Here is a 16,932-nt window from a genome sequence, read left to right as displayed (position 1 = left end):
CCTTCCTCTATTACAGCTCTAACAGCAGGACATTAAAATTCGAGAGAAAGCCGATGGGATAATAATTATGACGTTGAATGCTATTCTAACTAAAATATAAATAAAACCGTCATTAAGAGGACCATAAAACCGTTTTTGCAAGGATTTCTTTGAACGAATGTATTATAATAGTTGATGTTGCTTGCTATTACGGCAACTTGACGATAAAGATGTCACGAAATACGTGAGACGACGGGAATAATGAGGCTTGAACGCAGTTAACATGCTAGCGTTTTATTATTGTAATTTGCGGGTTTTCCTTCATAAGTACAGTAGTGTCTTGCAAGTAATATCGAAACATCACATCTTATTCGCTCCAATTCAATGCAAAAAATGTATCTTATCAATTTAGGATGTGAAACATTAAAATTGAAGGGTTCAGAGCCATAGTGGGCCAAGCGCCATTTATTAAAAACGGAGAAAGCAAGGGTTAAAGTTAAGTGAATACCATAGTTTAATGAAGATTGACATATAATTTAGTTTGAATATGTATAGGCTACTTTATATTACTTGCTATATGTTTCCATTGAATTATGGTGATAACTTCATTTTAACTCTTGTTTTCTGCGGTTTTAGTAAATGGCGCTTGGCCCACTATGGTTCTGAACCCTTCAATTATGAAGACCTTAAGTAGACATTGCATTAATGTACGTCAGAATCCTAAAGGAGTCGTCCTCTATAGCATAGCGGATATCATACTAGGCGTTCCAACCGAGACTCGCCTTTCAAACCCGGACGAGGGAGATGAATTTGAAAGGACGATAAAATCCTTAGCATGGGAAAGTAAAATTCGGGTGCGAGTGTCATAAATTTAAGGCACGTAGAAATACTTTGATCCTGAAAACAGGGTCAAGGCAAAATTTTCCCGATATTTTACGATCACTTCAAAATTCAACTCTGAAGTAACCTCTGCAGTTGAAAGTATCGTTAAATCAATTACTGATACTACTACTGCTACAGTCGTAGACCTACCCATGCAGGAAGAGATCTGGTCGCGCATGCATATTTTCACCCAACTCCTACTCTTGTCACTACCCTATCTCAAAGTACACAACAATGCAAAATGTTATCGTTTGCGTATGTCTGGTATAGGTCTTTTTTATCTTTTATAAAAGTGTGGAGTATATCGTGTGATACAAAATTCCCTTACTAAAGAGACAAAATAAAATTATTTTCAAATAACAAATATAGGACCATGACAAAGACAACAAGAACCACTACTATATGTAGGGCCACGACAAAGGCAAAAGCAAGAACTACAATAAGGATTACGACATGGACTGCAACAAGCACCACGACAACATAAGGACCACAATCACAATAACGACCTTATCAAAGACAACAAGGACCGTGATAAGAACCACAAGGACAAGGAAAAAAACGAGGACAACGACAAGGACCACGAGAATGATCACTGTATGCCCTATAAGGATCACGATGTGTACCATGACAAGGATCACGATGTGCACCATGACAAGGATCACAATATGGACCATGACAAAGATCACGAAAGACTTGCTCTTGGGCAAAATAATATGAATGAATTATCGTTGAGATTTCTGCCTAAGAATTACGGGTATAGATATGAGCTAAAATGTAAGTACTCGAAGCTTATAGGCCTATACTAGATATCAAGAACTCGATTACCTGTTCTTATGTATGGTCTTTAAAGGTAACATTGCTTTATTGTGTATCTTTTTTTAAGCAGTGTCAGCTTTCGTATTCCGATGAAGGACATGAGACTTCACAAACTCTTTTATATTAGAAATTCTAAATCTCTTTCGCAATCTCCAGACGCATTAAAAATCGTAACTTGCATGGATGTGATTTCAATCCATTCAATGTATAAACTTATTTGTTCACGGCAATGTCATGTTCTTTAATATTATTTACAAACAATTTCTGCCTATATTTCTGTTATTTTCTATAATATTTCATTCTTTACTATATCACTGTTTAGAATTTCTTAGCTTGTTGTTTAGATTAACCATTATAAACTTTCTTTTTCTCTTTGTTGTTTACTATGTCATTGTTATACAGAGTGTTAAAAAAGTATGGAATATTGCTCATAACTTCTTAAATTTTGATTTTACAAAAAAAAAAAAAGTTTTCTACAAAAACTGTTGAAAGTAAACCATACAATATGGGACCACTGTTCAAAGAAGTTAGTTATTCAGGCAGACTTTATTTTTTAATGGAACCCTATATTAAAATTGACATATTTCGAATCTCCATTAAATTTTAATTACGAATGTGTATACGTAAATTTTACCCAATCACCCGTTTCATGTCTTTAACTATTTATTAAACTTGTTTCGCGGGCTTCAAACTCGAAACATATAAGCATGTAAAATCGAGTTGAGTAATCCCTAAAATTAAACAGAACACTATTACTTACCATATTTGATAACAGATGCTCAAAATGAGAACCATTCACAGCCAAACAATGTTCCAGTCTATCACGGAAACAGTACATTGTCTTTCTCACAGTTACATTACTGATATGCTCTATCTCATATCTACAATAGACTTTTCGTAATAGACTGGGGCATTGTTTGGCTGTGAATGGCTCTCATTTTGCGCATTTGTTGTGAAGTTCGGCTAGTAAAAGTGTTTTAGGCCTATTTAGATTTATGGTGTACTTAACAAGATTTTACATACTTATTTGTCTCAAATTTGAAGTCCAAGCAACAAATTAATAAATAGTTAAAAGACATGAAACGGGTAAATGGATAAAAATTTCTACACATTCATACGTAAAATTTAACGGATTCAGAATATGTAAATTTTAATGTATTTATTTATTTATTTGTTTATTTATTTATTTATTCAATCTGACCATAAGGCCATAAGGCCTTCTCTTCCATCCTACCAGGTTGCCATTAAAATAAGTTAATTGCCACATCATGTATCCCTATTCGAACACTGTTATCATATTGTATAGTTTATCTCCAAAAACTTTTGTATAAACTATTTTTGTGAAATTAAAATTTAATAAGTTGTGAGTAATATTCCATACCTTTTGAACAATAGCCTATGTATACTTAATTTGTAACATTATTGTTCAGTTTATTATTGTTTTAATTTGTATCACTCTGTTGGACTTTTATTGACAAACAGCTGTTGCAAATTATGTAAATTATTATTATTATTATTATTTTATTATTATTATTATTATTATTATTATTGTTGTTGTTTTTGTTAGTGGTAATTTTATACAGGGATATCTATGTATGATGTTTGGTAGAGAGGTATAGCAAACAAAGTTCAACGACGATTCTCCGAGGATGGTTTTTACACTATCTCTGGTGTCTAGTATTACTGATTTAATCGTGTTGGCGTGCTTGCGGGGCTTCCAAGTGTGCCGTTATAGATTTTTTGCTACTGCTGTTGCTGAAATTACAACAGATCTGGTGTTGACTCTATTTGCCGAAGGTGTTTCAGCTGTTGTGCTAGATACAGATGCAATATACTGAATTTGTTGATGCATGCATAGTGTATGTTGCATGAGTTCTTCACCTACGGGACGCCGTGGCTTCACAAAGAAAATAAAATTAAAGTAAATATTAATTAAAGTAATTACTTCATTAAAATTATAGACGTTTTCAGAGCTAATTTTTTTAATATCAATTGCCTAGTGGAAACACGATAATGTCCGCAGATTGAAGAGTACTGCTATATAATAATAATAATAATAATAATAATAATAATAATAATAATAATAATAATAATAATAATAATAATGACAATACCTATTATTATTATTATTATTATTATTATTATTATTATTATTATTATTATTATATATTCTGCACTTATTTACATTAGCGTGTCTGGCTAAAAAATGGGGGTCTTAAGGTATTCAAAAGTCGAGTATGGATAAATTGAATGTCCTTACTTTACATTTAATTTTTAATACGTAGGATATTAGGATTTTCTTTTTTTTCTAATAACAGGTATTATAATATTTATAACTAGAGCCAGGATTTATATGCACAAAAAGTCTGATATATGCAAAATCAAACCAGAAATATGCAAAAATATTCAATATATCAATTATCGGTAACAATTTTGTCGAAGTCCAGATACAACACAGTGCGCATGTGCAGTGCTTGTAGTTAGGCAATATGAGAACACATATTTAAACCTTCTTAAATACATACAAAGTGTCGGCCCATATTTTGTTTCTAGTACTGTACAGTACATTTGAAATGAATTGTTAGAGAAAAAAAAAGTTTCCAAGAAGATAAATTTTAACATATACTCAGTTTTATTAAGTTCACATTTGTGCAAGTTATTTTTCTGGTTTCCGGTTGACATAATAACCTATACATTCTTAACTATCAAAATACAAAGTATAATATTTAAATAAATAGGTACCTACATGCATAGGCGGAGTTATGGGGGGCATGGGGGGCACTGCCCCCCCAAACTTATCTGAACTCTATATTATATTAACATTAGAAAATTTTGAATTCAAAAGATTTTGCTTTTGTTTATGATTAAGTTTCTGTGGTAAAATTGATGAATTAATATCTTCAGATCCTGTATCTAGACTATAACATTTATTTTAAATTTCTGAATGTATAGGAATTGCTATACCTCATTTGAAGAATGCAGGTACTGTATTGTTCCTTTTGTAACAGCCTGTACTCAAGTGTTAGAAGTCTGCAGGTGTTCAGGCGACACTTGAAGATGTATGAATAACATACTGCACAACAATGTACAAAAAAGAAAAGTGATCGTGGTATAATGTGTAAACTTAAAGACGAGATTAAATAAAATAATTAAGAGTTTACATTTCTTATGATATCTTCAGGATTCAGGAAGGTAAGCTTCATATAAAAAAGTTTGTTAGCACTGTTACGTAGTTTTATTGATATATGGATGTATTTCTGAACGAGAGAGAGAGAAAAAAGGAGAGTGTTTTAAGTTATGCCTTATTATAATTTATAGTAGACCTACAGTTCAAGCCCTATACAACCCGGTCCCAAACATCGCGGATATGGATGTAACACTGTAAGAAACATGCCCACAGAAAATACCTTTATAATTAATAATCACATTCCGATATACTGTACCACGGTCTAGCTGTAACAAGGGGAGGAGGTAAATGATGTCCCCCATAACGCTGTTATATGGGGATTCTATAGTTTTGCTTTACCCCTCCAAGCAAACGGTTCCCTCTCCGCCTATGCTTACCTGTTTTTCACAAAAATCGCAGAACACGGTAGTTCCGTTTGTACTCAAGCCTTCTTAATGTGTTACCCATTGCTTCTGGGTGCACTGGAACGATGATTTTGTAGGTGACATCGCGAATTCACACAAATCACACAGAATTGTCCTTGGACTGATATTGTTAGGCTTTCTCTTTCAAGTGAGAATATTATTTTGTATCTTAACCGGGAACAAGCTTCTATGTTACGTTTCGCGCGTATTGAGAAAAACGGCATCATAGTTGATTGTTGTCGACAAAGTCAATACACTTCATATGAAGCTACAATAGATCTTTGTTTGTTTAGAGAAAATATTATACTGGAAAAAAAAAACTAAAGAAAAATTCGAAGTTTGCATATATGGCGATTTGTGCAGCAAAATCCTGAAAATATGCTACAAATTCAGTGTTGCCAAGTCAGCGGTTTTGTAGCTAAATCTGGTGTTTTCAGGACTATGGTCAGCTGCAGAATTTTACCGTCAACGGCTAGCTATTTATTTGGTTTTTTTTTTATGATTCCGCCAAAGGCAGACGATGTTTTTATTTTTTTTTTCTATAAAGATGTTATATTGTTTTTATATATGTACTTGCGGACAACAACATTAGTTAATCATAAACCATTGTGCGAGTATAAAATATCAATGTTTTATGATAACTCGATTTCGTACAACTACGTCCATTTCCTGCCTCATCCATTATTGTACAAATAAGGTATGCCACTTTCGTTAATTTCTTAGTCTAATCATATAGGCATTGTTTTTGTAAATGAATTGATATGTTTAATCATAAAGAGTAGATAATGAACTGAATTATTATTTTCATTTATGATAACTTATATTATGATTCATTCATTCATTCATTCATTCATTCATTCATTCATTCATTCATTCATTCATTCATTCATTCATTCATAGTGTTCTGTCCATGGGCAGGTCTTTCACTGCAAACCTAGTATTCTCCAGCCTTTTCTACTTTCTGGCTTCCTCTTTGTCTCCTCATATGATCCATATATCTTAATGTCGTCTTATATTACATACTAGCCGTACCCGTGCGCTCCGCTGCACCCGTTAGAAATAAATATAAAGTAATTACATACTTAAAATAGGACATTTGATCCAGGGAATATTCGTGTTTGATAGAAGGATAAATCGTTTAATATGTTACTTAATTTAAATTATATTTAAATAATTAAAATGGAATCATTTTGGTCCACAGAGCACTCATTTGGTGCAATGACAATTCCTTTAACATGTTTCTTAATTTTAATTACATGCATCCATAGTTTAATGAACATTGACATCATTTACATTTAATGTGTATACTTTATTTTACTTGTTATATGTTTCCATTGAATTATGGTAATAACTTAATTTTAACTCTTGTTTTCTACGTACTCAGTATATGGCGCTTGGCCCACTATGGTTCGGAACCCTTCAAATAAATTAAATAATTTAAATTATATTATATTATATTATATTATATTATATTATATTATATTATATAAACAGTGTATTGATAACGGATGTTCCCCGATAGGCTAAGTAAGTTTTCAATTTGTTATGGGGGCTCTTGAATCTCAGGAGGAACAAATTTTATTTTACAACAGGGCAACATAATCTGCTTGGCTCATTACCCAAATTTTTTGCATTGCATTTAATGCATATGTATTTCATATATTTTAGCTCGATTCAATTGAGCATAGTTAAAATTTGGATTATAAAATAATGAAATGCTAAGCTAACGTATTATTCCAGCATACTAAATCAATACACTCTCGTTGGTCGTTAATTCTCTGAGATAAACATTATTTTAAAAAATACAGGAAACGAATACACAGAATAGCCTATCAAGTTTTCTGTGCATAAGAAGCTATTTTAATCTTACCTGTCCTCAATTCACTCAGAAGTTACTGTAATAACATTATAGCATTATGTCCATACAGAGAAACTACACTTTCCAATGGTGAAATAATAATTAATTATACAAATCGGTTAATTTAGCTTCCGTTATTGCTTCATACGAACACAGAAACATTTTCTGTAGGCTATGATTCATAGCTTTCGATTGTTGTTGACCAAGGCCCCTTATAGACGAAGTCATTTGTTTATTTCATTACACGGCCTTAGATGGCAGTTATTTTAATTTTAAAACTCATTTATCTCATTAAATATCAGTCCTATCAACATTTTTCAAAGACTAAAACTTATCGAAAATGATTTTTAAAGAAATTTTTGTTATGTAACATTTTTAATAAAAATCAATAATAAGCGAGATATTTCGATTTGTTTAATTCAGGCCCCCTTATAACCCCCCTTTTAAATAATGTATTTTGAATGCCATATAGCCTATAATCTAAGTTACAACGAACTTAATTTATATTCCAATTTTCATCGAAATCCGTTCAGCCATTATCGCGTGAAAAGGTAACAAACATACAGACAGACAGACAGACATACAAACAAACAAAAATTTCAAAAAAAGCGATTTTCGGTTTCAGGGTGGTTAATTATATATGTTAGGACCAATTATTTTTGGAAAATCGAAAATTACCAGAAAAATTTTGGCTACAGATTTATTATTAGTATAGGTGATTTGTTTTATCATTCCGCATTGTAGTTTATGTAATACAGACATACTTAAAACTTAAAACCAAACTCACTATTGGCAGGCACGTCTCCAACTCAGCGTGAAATCAGGTTTCGAACGCACTGGTGTGATTGTGAATGTGATTGTTTCCGAAGTGTCCAGTATATTATTCTTGATCTACTTCATTCAATTTTGCAGAAATATGCCGTGTAAAACTCCATACGTAAAGAAAAGGAAAAACATAATGGGCCATATTCATAGACATTCTTAGCGCGAGCTTCCGGTGGATCATCAGCGAACTAACGTTTTTCGTATTCATAAACCAGTGTTAGCGATGTGATATGATATGAATCCTGTACAAGTAATCAGTCGATACCCGGGGCTAGTTTAGCACGCTCGTAGCGCGAGATAGCGAAATGTCTATGAATAGCACCCAATGTGTTGAAAGATTGGGTGGAAGAAGTTGCCGGTGATAGTTCGAAAGCCCGATGTAAATGATGTAAGGTGATATTGAATGCAAAATACTCAGATTTAATTGTCCATACGATTTTGCATAGAATATAGAGCCTATGGAATGATACACACTTTCCATAATTTAGTCTACATTTTTATAAAATTCTCCAGTTCCTAAAACTGTATAGTTTGTATTTCAAATTTGAAAGTGATGTATTAAGAAAAATCTGGAGTTTTTCAAGTACAGTTTAGCCGTTTTTTTAAGCTTGTGCAGCGGTATATGGAATTCTGAGTTGGCAACACTGGCTACAATATATGCAAAGTACACTATTATATGCAGAAACACCCAAAATATGCAAAAATATATTAACTATGCTAATTCGTAATCACAAATGTTCAAAACTAAATTATTTAACGTCGATGGAATTGGTGATAGCGAGATGGTAGGCTATTTGGCTAGACGTGACCGAAGATTTCCAGGATCAAGTCGAGCAGAAATTGAAACCTGCTTCCGAACGCAGCCTCGATTCATCAAGCAAACGCGCCTGCCTTCTGAACTAAATGTCTGTGGCTTGTAGAGCAATGGTGAATACAGTCAACTCCCAATATTTCGACGGAAATACGTAGGTGTCCCAGTAATGGATATGTTATGCCCTGCTAATTTAAGGGATAAATTACGGTGGTCAAACATAGCAACTGTCATGCACTTCATAGCAAGTTTTACGGACAATACTATGTATGCGCAAGACCTTCACAAACTGTACACGTTGCATATAAGACGCAAACAAGTGGACTCGCATTGTCGTGGAGAGAACGCGGAGTCAGCTTCTTTCACCTTTATCTCCCACGCGCTAGGAGCGTGTGTGATTAGATTGTTCCATAGCCCTCTCTTGCTTTGAGACCCATATTAAGACCAGCTGGTCGCAGAGAATCCCATGATTTTTCTGTATGCTAAATTAACGCAAATCCAGCGTTTGCGTTGAGAGTAAGACTGGCGTATACGAAATACACTTCATCTCAGTAGTAGCCATACTTTTCTCACGCGGCCGGGATAGCGTCATGACTCGACCGAAGTCGTATATACCAAAGACTCAGTCGGGCCCTTCCTCTTTCGAGTGCTCACTTCCAACAGATCAGTCAGTTTTCTGACCGCAAGTCAGAAGACGGTGAGAAGCATGTAAGTCAACCAATCGAAGCCGGGACCATGGCGTCCGCCATCGTCAACACTACTTTCGTCTTGTGTACTGTAAGTTATAACATTTCATCATATACCAATTGCTACTAGTGTCGAGAGAGATTTACTAAATGTTACTAGTGTCCGAGTAATATACCACATAGAATATAATAAGGAAATATCAGTGCTTAAAATTCAGTGAACTGTGTATACTTCAAAGTTCTACTTCGAACGCATTTATTTAAGACATAATGGATTATTCCGAGGTTTTTGAATGGTACTACCTCACGAGATATTTTGATGGACAATATTATTATCAGTATTCGGGAATCCAAGCCGAATGGCACCTGAGTCAACAAACGCCTTTGTAGGTACATTCTTTAAATGATTTTGCATTGTTTTACGAAGTTTGTTCGACTAATTGCACCTTACGTAACCAAGTTGACGCACTGAAGTTTCCATATTATTTCACTGTTTAATCAATTGCATTCAAATATAATCATTGATTTATTTTACCATTTTGTTTTCATTTAAACTCCTGTAACTGAATAGGTATACCAAGCAGGTATATCCTAGATTCTCTTTTATTGCTTAAGTAAAGTAAAGTAAAGTGAAATAACAAGAGACATACGTAACTTAGTAGACCTGTTAACATTCTGCAACTTTTCATAACATAGCTAAATAGCTAACTGTATAACTCATGTATATAAGAAAGTTTTACAATATATTATAGTATAACTAGTGAAGTGACTTATTTGATTTGATTAAGCTGATATTCTTCGAGCGTGATCCAACCTGTGATCCTGTTCTTGAATACGCAGTACCTAGTTAAGATAATAGCTCGACCATTACCATTCTGAAATATCCTGACGTAAACAATAATAAATCTGGTGGCAGAAATACCTTGACAAAAGTAATGATCGGTAAGGCGGAACCACAACATAATAATTTGGTGTCAGAATTTAATCCTAACTTAACTGTGACCGATAGCATCGGCCACAACAAAGTTGTGCCTAACAACAAAGCGGCACAACAACAATTTGGTGCCAGAAGTGGCACAACCACAACAGATACTTCATTAGTTATACATTAGCTTAGTTAACATATTTTATACTACCTTCATGAGCACGAATCTAATAAACAAATGCAAGAAACTGTAGATAACGAACTGCAAAGAAAATTAACGATGAGAAGAAAATACTTGACTCAAATTTTGGTATAATAACCAGTAAGTGTCTTGTTTTGTAAGCGAACTACTTTGTAGGTTTCGCAAAATATTCAGCAATAAAATGTCTTGTCTCGCAAATATTCTAACAGCCTCCGTATGTGTAGGAGTGCTTTCGTTGAGTCACATTTATTGGCCACTCATCGTCTCTTTCTCGCTCTCACTTTCTTAGTCTTCTCCTTCAATCAGCTTGTTTACAAACAGATCGACTCTTATTTGCTCCAAACCCTGTTCATTTGCATCACAACCAAATCATCAATATTTTCTTCATCCGCATTTCATCTCCGTGTCTACTGTTTTCTATTGCAGCAAACAAAATCAGAACCTACTGATTGTTTTCCTTCTTCGTTGTGGGGTAGAATATTCTTTCAAAACATCGAAAATTTCTTGCGAACAATTTTTTCTGTAATTTTCTTTAAGCTCAATGCGGGATATCCCACTCTAATCGAGAATTAAGTGTATTAGTTAAAATTAAATGTGACAAATATTACCGTAACCGGCAAAAGAATTTTCACAAATTTGTATGTACGAGTAAGAGTTTTCACTGCATTGCTGGTTTATACAGAGTGTAAAGGGTATAAATGTCATTATTTTAACTGATGATTATGTTCATGTCATTAGGAAGAAAAAAATGTTCTTTCAATTTTTTCTAATTGCAATATTTAACTAATTATTAAAGTTTACAATAATAGATGTTTTGCAACGTTGCTGGATGGGGAAGAGGGAGTTTAGAAGTACACAGTACAGCTCAAGCGAGAAGGAGGGAGTTTAGAAGTACACAGTACAGCTCAAGCAGAAGGAGGAAGTTTAGAAGTACACAGTACAGCTCAAGCAGAAGGAGGAAGTTTAGAAGTACACAGTACAGCTCAAGCGGGAACGAGGGAGTTTAGAAGTACACAGTACAGCTCAAGCGGGAAGGAGGGAGTTTAGAAGTACACCGTACAGCTCAAGCAGAAGGAGGAAGTTTAGAAGTACACAGTACAACTTAAGCGGGAACGAGGGAGTTTAGAAGTACACAGTACAGCTCAAGCGGGAAGGAGGGAGTTTAGAAGTACATAGTACAGCTCAAGCAGAAGGAGGAAGTTTAGAAGTACACAGTACAGCTCAAGCAGAAGGAGGAAGTTTAGAAGTACACAGTACAGCTCAAGCGGGAACGAGGGAGTTTAGAAGTACACAGTACAGCTCAAGCGGGAAGGAGGGAATTTAGAAGTACACAGTACAGCTCAAGCAGAAGGAGGAAGTTTAGAAGTACACAGTACAGCTCAAGCGGGAACGAGGGAGTTTAGAAGTACACAGTACAGCTCAAGCGCAAGGAGGGAGTTTAGAAGTACACATTACAGCTCAAGCGGGAAGGAGGGAGTTTAGAAGTACACAGTACAGCTCAAGCGGGGAGAAGAGGGTTTAGAAGTACACAGTACAGCTCAAGCGGGGAGAAGGGGGTTTAGAAGTACACAGTACAGCTCAAGCGGGAAGGAGGGAGTTTAGAAGTATACATTACAGCTCAAGCGGGAAGAAGAGGGTTTAGAAATACACAGTACAGCTCATGCGGGAAGAAGAGGGTTTAGAAGTACACAGTACAGCTCATGCGGGAAGAAGGGAGTTTACAAGTACACAGTACAGCTCAAGCGGGGAAAAGGGGGTTTAGAAGTACACAGTACATCTCAAGCGGGAAGGAGGAAGTTTAGAAGTACACAGTACAGCTCAAGCGGGAAGGAGGAAGTTTAGAAGTACACAGTACAGCTCATGCGGGAAGAAGGGAGTTTACAAGTACACAGTACAGCTCAAGCGGGGAAAAGGGGGTTTAGAAGTACACAGTACAGCTCAAGCGGGGAGAAGGGAGTTTAGAAGTACACAGTACAGCTCAAGCGGGAAGGAGGAAGTTTAGAAGTACACAGTACATCTCAAGCGGGGAGAAGGGGGTTTAGAAGTACACAGTACAGCTCAAGCGGGAAGGAGGAAGTTTAGAAGTACACAGTACAGCTCAAACGGAAGGAGGGAGTTTAGAAGTACACAGTACAGCTCAAACGGAAGGAGGGAGTTTAGAAGTACACAGTACAGCTCAAGCGGGAAGGAGGGTAGAAGTACACAGTACAGCTCAAGCGGGAAGGAGGAAGTTTAGAAGTACACAGTACAGCTCAAACGGAAGGAGGGAGTTTAGAAGTACACAGTACAGCTCAAGCGGGAAGGAGGGTAGAAGTACACAGTACAGCTCAAGCGGGAAGGAGGGAGTTTAGAAGTACACAGTACAGCTTATAGGGGAGAATGGGGTTTAGATTTACACAGTACAGCTCAAGCGGGAAGGAAGGAGTTTACAGGTACACAGTACAGCTCAAGCGAGTGCAGACATATCGGTACAAAACAGATGCTCTGTTCTAATGTAGGAGCGACCGTGACAATACTGTTGCTTACATAAAACTAGCAGCAAATACAAAGTTTCAATCTCATTAATAGAACGTTATAGTAAATTTACATTTTATGTAATAATACTATTGCTCCATTTTTAAGTGTACGTCTAAAAAAATAAACAATGATTTTCTACACAAAATCATACGAACTTTTTTCTGGTTGTGTGATTGTCGAAACGGGGTAAGAGACTTCTAGTTTCTAATAATCGTTGAGAAAGTGCTAAAAAAAGTTCGCCGATTAGGTAACCTTCTTTGAGGAAAACGTTGACGGTACATCCTTCTTGCCTCACTTGAATTACGACGGCTTTTTCCGTAAATGAATAACATATGATATTCCTAAACTGTGAATGACATTGTAAGTTGTTTATCGAATACTCTGTACTGAACTGCCATCCGCTCGGCAGTAGAGCTATGAACAGGAAGCTTGAACTCAGCTGACTCGTACTTTTGTCTGTGCAGAGTACTGCCTGCTGAACGTTGTCACGTCTCTCACGCCAGAATATTAACAAATTTAAGCATGCATTTTTATTTAATTTCACAAAAACGTAATAGAACACACAAATATTTATTTAAACTAATATTAACTCTGTTAGATATACCTGCAGATATAATTATTTTCATAATTTTACTAACGATATAAGCAGTATAATGCAAATAAAATAACAAAATATTTTTTTTCTGGGAAAACTATGACGTTTCAGCCCTATGTTGTATGAACATTTTTTGATCCTGTAGACTGTCCCCGACGACTGTGAAAAGGACGGCACTTATACCCCTTACATCCTGTATATTTCAGTTTATTCGTTTGTTCTCTGTATTATTGATTTATTCCATGACATTGTGAGTAGCATACTTCGTTCTGAATGAATTCAACGAGTTCTTTCAAATGTTCAACGCGACTAACGCCACACAGTTCAGACACCCAAAAAAACCTACAAAACGAGGGACGTGGCAGACAAGAAATAATCGTGCCGACAATAGCAGCAATATAAAAGTCGCCGTTGTTTCATAAGCAACGCCATCTGTTCTCATAACCAGATGGCTGTGGTTATAATACAGCAGCCGCATTATCCTTACAATGATGCATGTTTAAACTCGCCATCTGTGATTGTAAGCATACAATCATTTAAAATCGGGGTTAATTATTGTAATTCTCCATTCGGGACCGGACCCAGCTTCAAATCGAAAATCTCTTCGTTAGTCCCGGTAGGCCCTTAGAGAATAGTTGCAGAAAAAGCTGCTATGAGAAGGTTTGCTCTGAATGCTCTATCATTTCATCGTTGTTTCAAAACCATATTCTGATAGGCCTAACTAATGGCGCACCGACAGTCTAGATAAAAAAATGAAATAAGAAACAAAGATATTACATTATTTAGTTTAAATTCTTTTAGAATGAATGATATCAAGACTGTAGTATTCATCACCAGGCAGCGCATTTTCGTTCCCAAACAAGTTAGATAAGTTATCGGTTAGTACATCCTGGCTTAAATGCTTACGTCAGGACGCTACGAAAGGTATAACCTACATTCGGTACATAATAATAATAATAATAATAATAATAATAATAATAATAATGATAATGATAATGATAATGATAATAATAATAATAATAATAATAATAATAATAATAATAATAATAATGGAGCGTGACAACTAAATTGAAATAGTCTGTCCAGGTACATTTTAACCATATGAACGCACTAACACTGCGAAACTAGCCCTGTACAAAATATTAGTGCTACATATGACAGAAAATATAAGTAGATCCATAATAATACTGAACTAGTGTATACAATATATATTATAGAACATAATGATACACATTAACTCTAAATACTTTACATAAAATATATACAATTATTCATTTAGCGAAATCAACTCCGTTACGGTGAATAAAAACATATATTCTCATATTATGAAATTCATATCTTTTACTATAACTACCAGTAAAAAAATTGTTTAAACTAAGATAATGTTCTTTCTACGTCACATGACGTTACAGGGACAAAATAATAACAAAAATCAATATAAAATTATCAATACTTATATTTTATACAATATATACAAATAATTTATTTATCAAAACCTATCCCGTTGCAGTGAACGAAAACATATTATATTCTGGGGATATGAAATGCAAATCATTTACGAACAACGCGTCTGGCTGCGAAACCAGGTGGCCCGGGTTCGATTCCCGGTCGGGGCAAGTAACCTGGTTGAGGTTTTTTCCGGGGTTTTCCCTCAACCCAATATGAGCAAATGCTGGGTAACTTTCGGTGCTGGACCCCGGATTCATTCCACCGGCATTATCACCTTCATCACATTCAGACGCTAAATAACCTTAGATGTTGATAAAGCGTCGTAAAATAACCTACTAAAATAAATAAAATTTACGAACATCACATAAAATTTGTTTCAGCTAGGAGAATGTTCCTTCTACGTCGTATGACGGTACAGGGGCATATTTATAATACATTACTTCATTATTATTTAATGATCCTTTGCGTACCTGCTTGCAATTTTACCTTGCTTATACAGACACGTGACGTAATAGATGTAGCTACCAGAAGGAACTACTCAATCCGCTGTACGTTTGGGAACGAAAATGCGCTGTCTGTTCATCACAAACAAAAATAATGACAATAACTTCATCCGCCTTCATCACAGATAAATAACACTTACGAAAAGAGAGATACATATGAATGATCCTTAGAAAGAATTAGATTAAAGTCAGTCGTCTTCATAACAGACAAATGACATTTAGAGCGGATGATACGGTGTTAGGTTGTCTTTATTAAAAATAACTTAACCTTAGATAGAATAACTTCAGTCGTCTTAATCACAAATACGAGTAAATGATCTCTAGAATGAATAATATAATATATATATATATATGATTCCTACCACGACAATTCAAACCTGTGCAGGTAAATGGAAGCAACCACAATATAGATGAACAACGATCGAGAAAGCGAGACCAACAGCGCCCGCAAAGCCGAGAACCCGCACGAAATTATTGTCGCGTCCTTGACGTAAAGACTGATTTTGAGTGTTCCGAGACTCGAAATTGGTGGCTTCTTAAGTCCCGAAGTCAAGCAGCTTTGAATCGCCACAGTTGTTTATACCTGACTGAACTTTTATCTACTTTGGCGTGTGTGTGTGTGTGTGTGTGTGTGTGCGTGCGTGCGTGCGTGCGTGCGTGTGCGCTCGCGCGCAATCGAGTAATCTGTTTGAAACATCTTTACCTTGTATAATAATCCGTTCCACAGTCTTTATTTAATTACTAGTGCCTTATTAAAAGGCTAGGAATTTTATTTTCATATGTTTAAGGTCAAGTGTATAATCTCAAGTACAAAGATATTAAAGTTATGTTTTATGTTCCTTAGAAATGCAAATTCATTTGAGATTTTTTTTATTTATGTAACTATAGGTAATATAATATAATAGAAACAGAACATTTTGATAACCAGACATCGGATTCTAGGGCAAATGCCTATTTTGTTTCTTTAGGAGAAAAGTAAAAATAATTATTAATATTTGTGTTTCATGGAAATTGAAAGGTATTCAAAGAGTTTTATAGTGCCCTAAAATGCCCTAAAACGGTTATTAGAGCCTAATTTGTTAATATTCGCCTAAAAATGCCTAACTCACTGTAAAGTTTCGCATTTTACTCTTACTTTTTATAATTTATACATGCATTCACTGCGAAATTTAAGGCATTTAAAAAGTGGAAAGTTTGCTTCACACCGGCCATGAAACCATTGATAAAGGAAACAAAATGTTTTGAATCTCACGACACTCGCAATAGATTTCACCGAATTTAACATGTTTGGAG

Source organism: Periplaneta americana, chromosome 17 (assembly GCF_040183065.1).
Source record: "Periplaneta americana isolate PAMFEO1 chromosome 17, P.americana_PAMFEO1_priV1, whole genome shotgun sequence".
Classification (NCBI taxonomy): Eukaryota; Metazoa; Arthropoda; class Insecta; order Blattodea; family Blattidae; genus Periplaneta; species Periplaneta americana.
Note: the sequence above shows the minus strand (reverse complement) of the source record.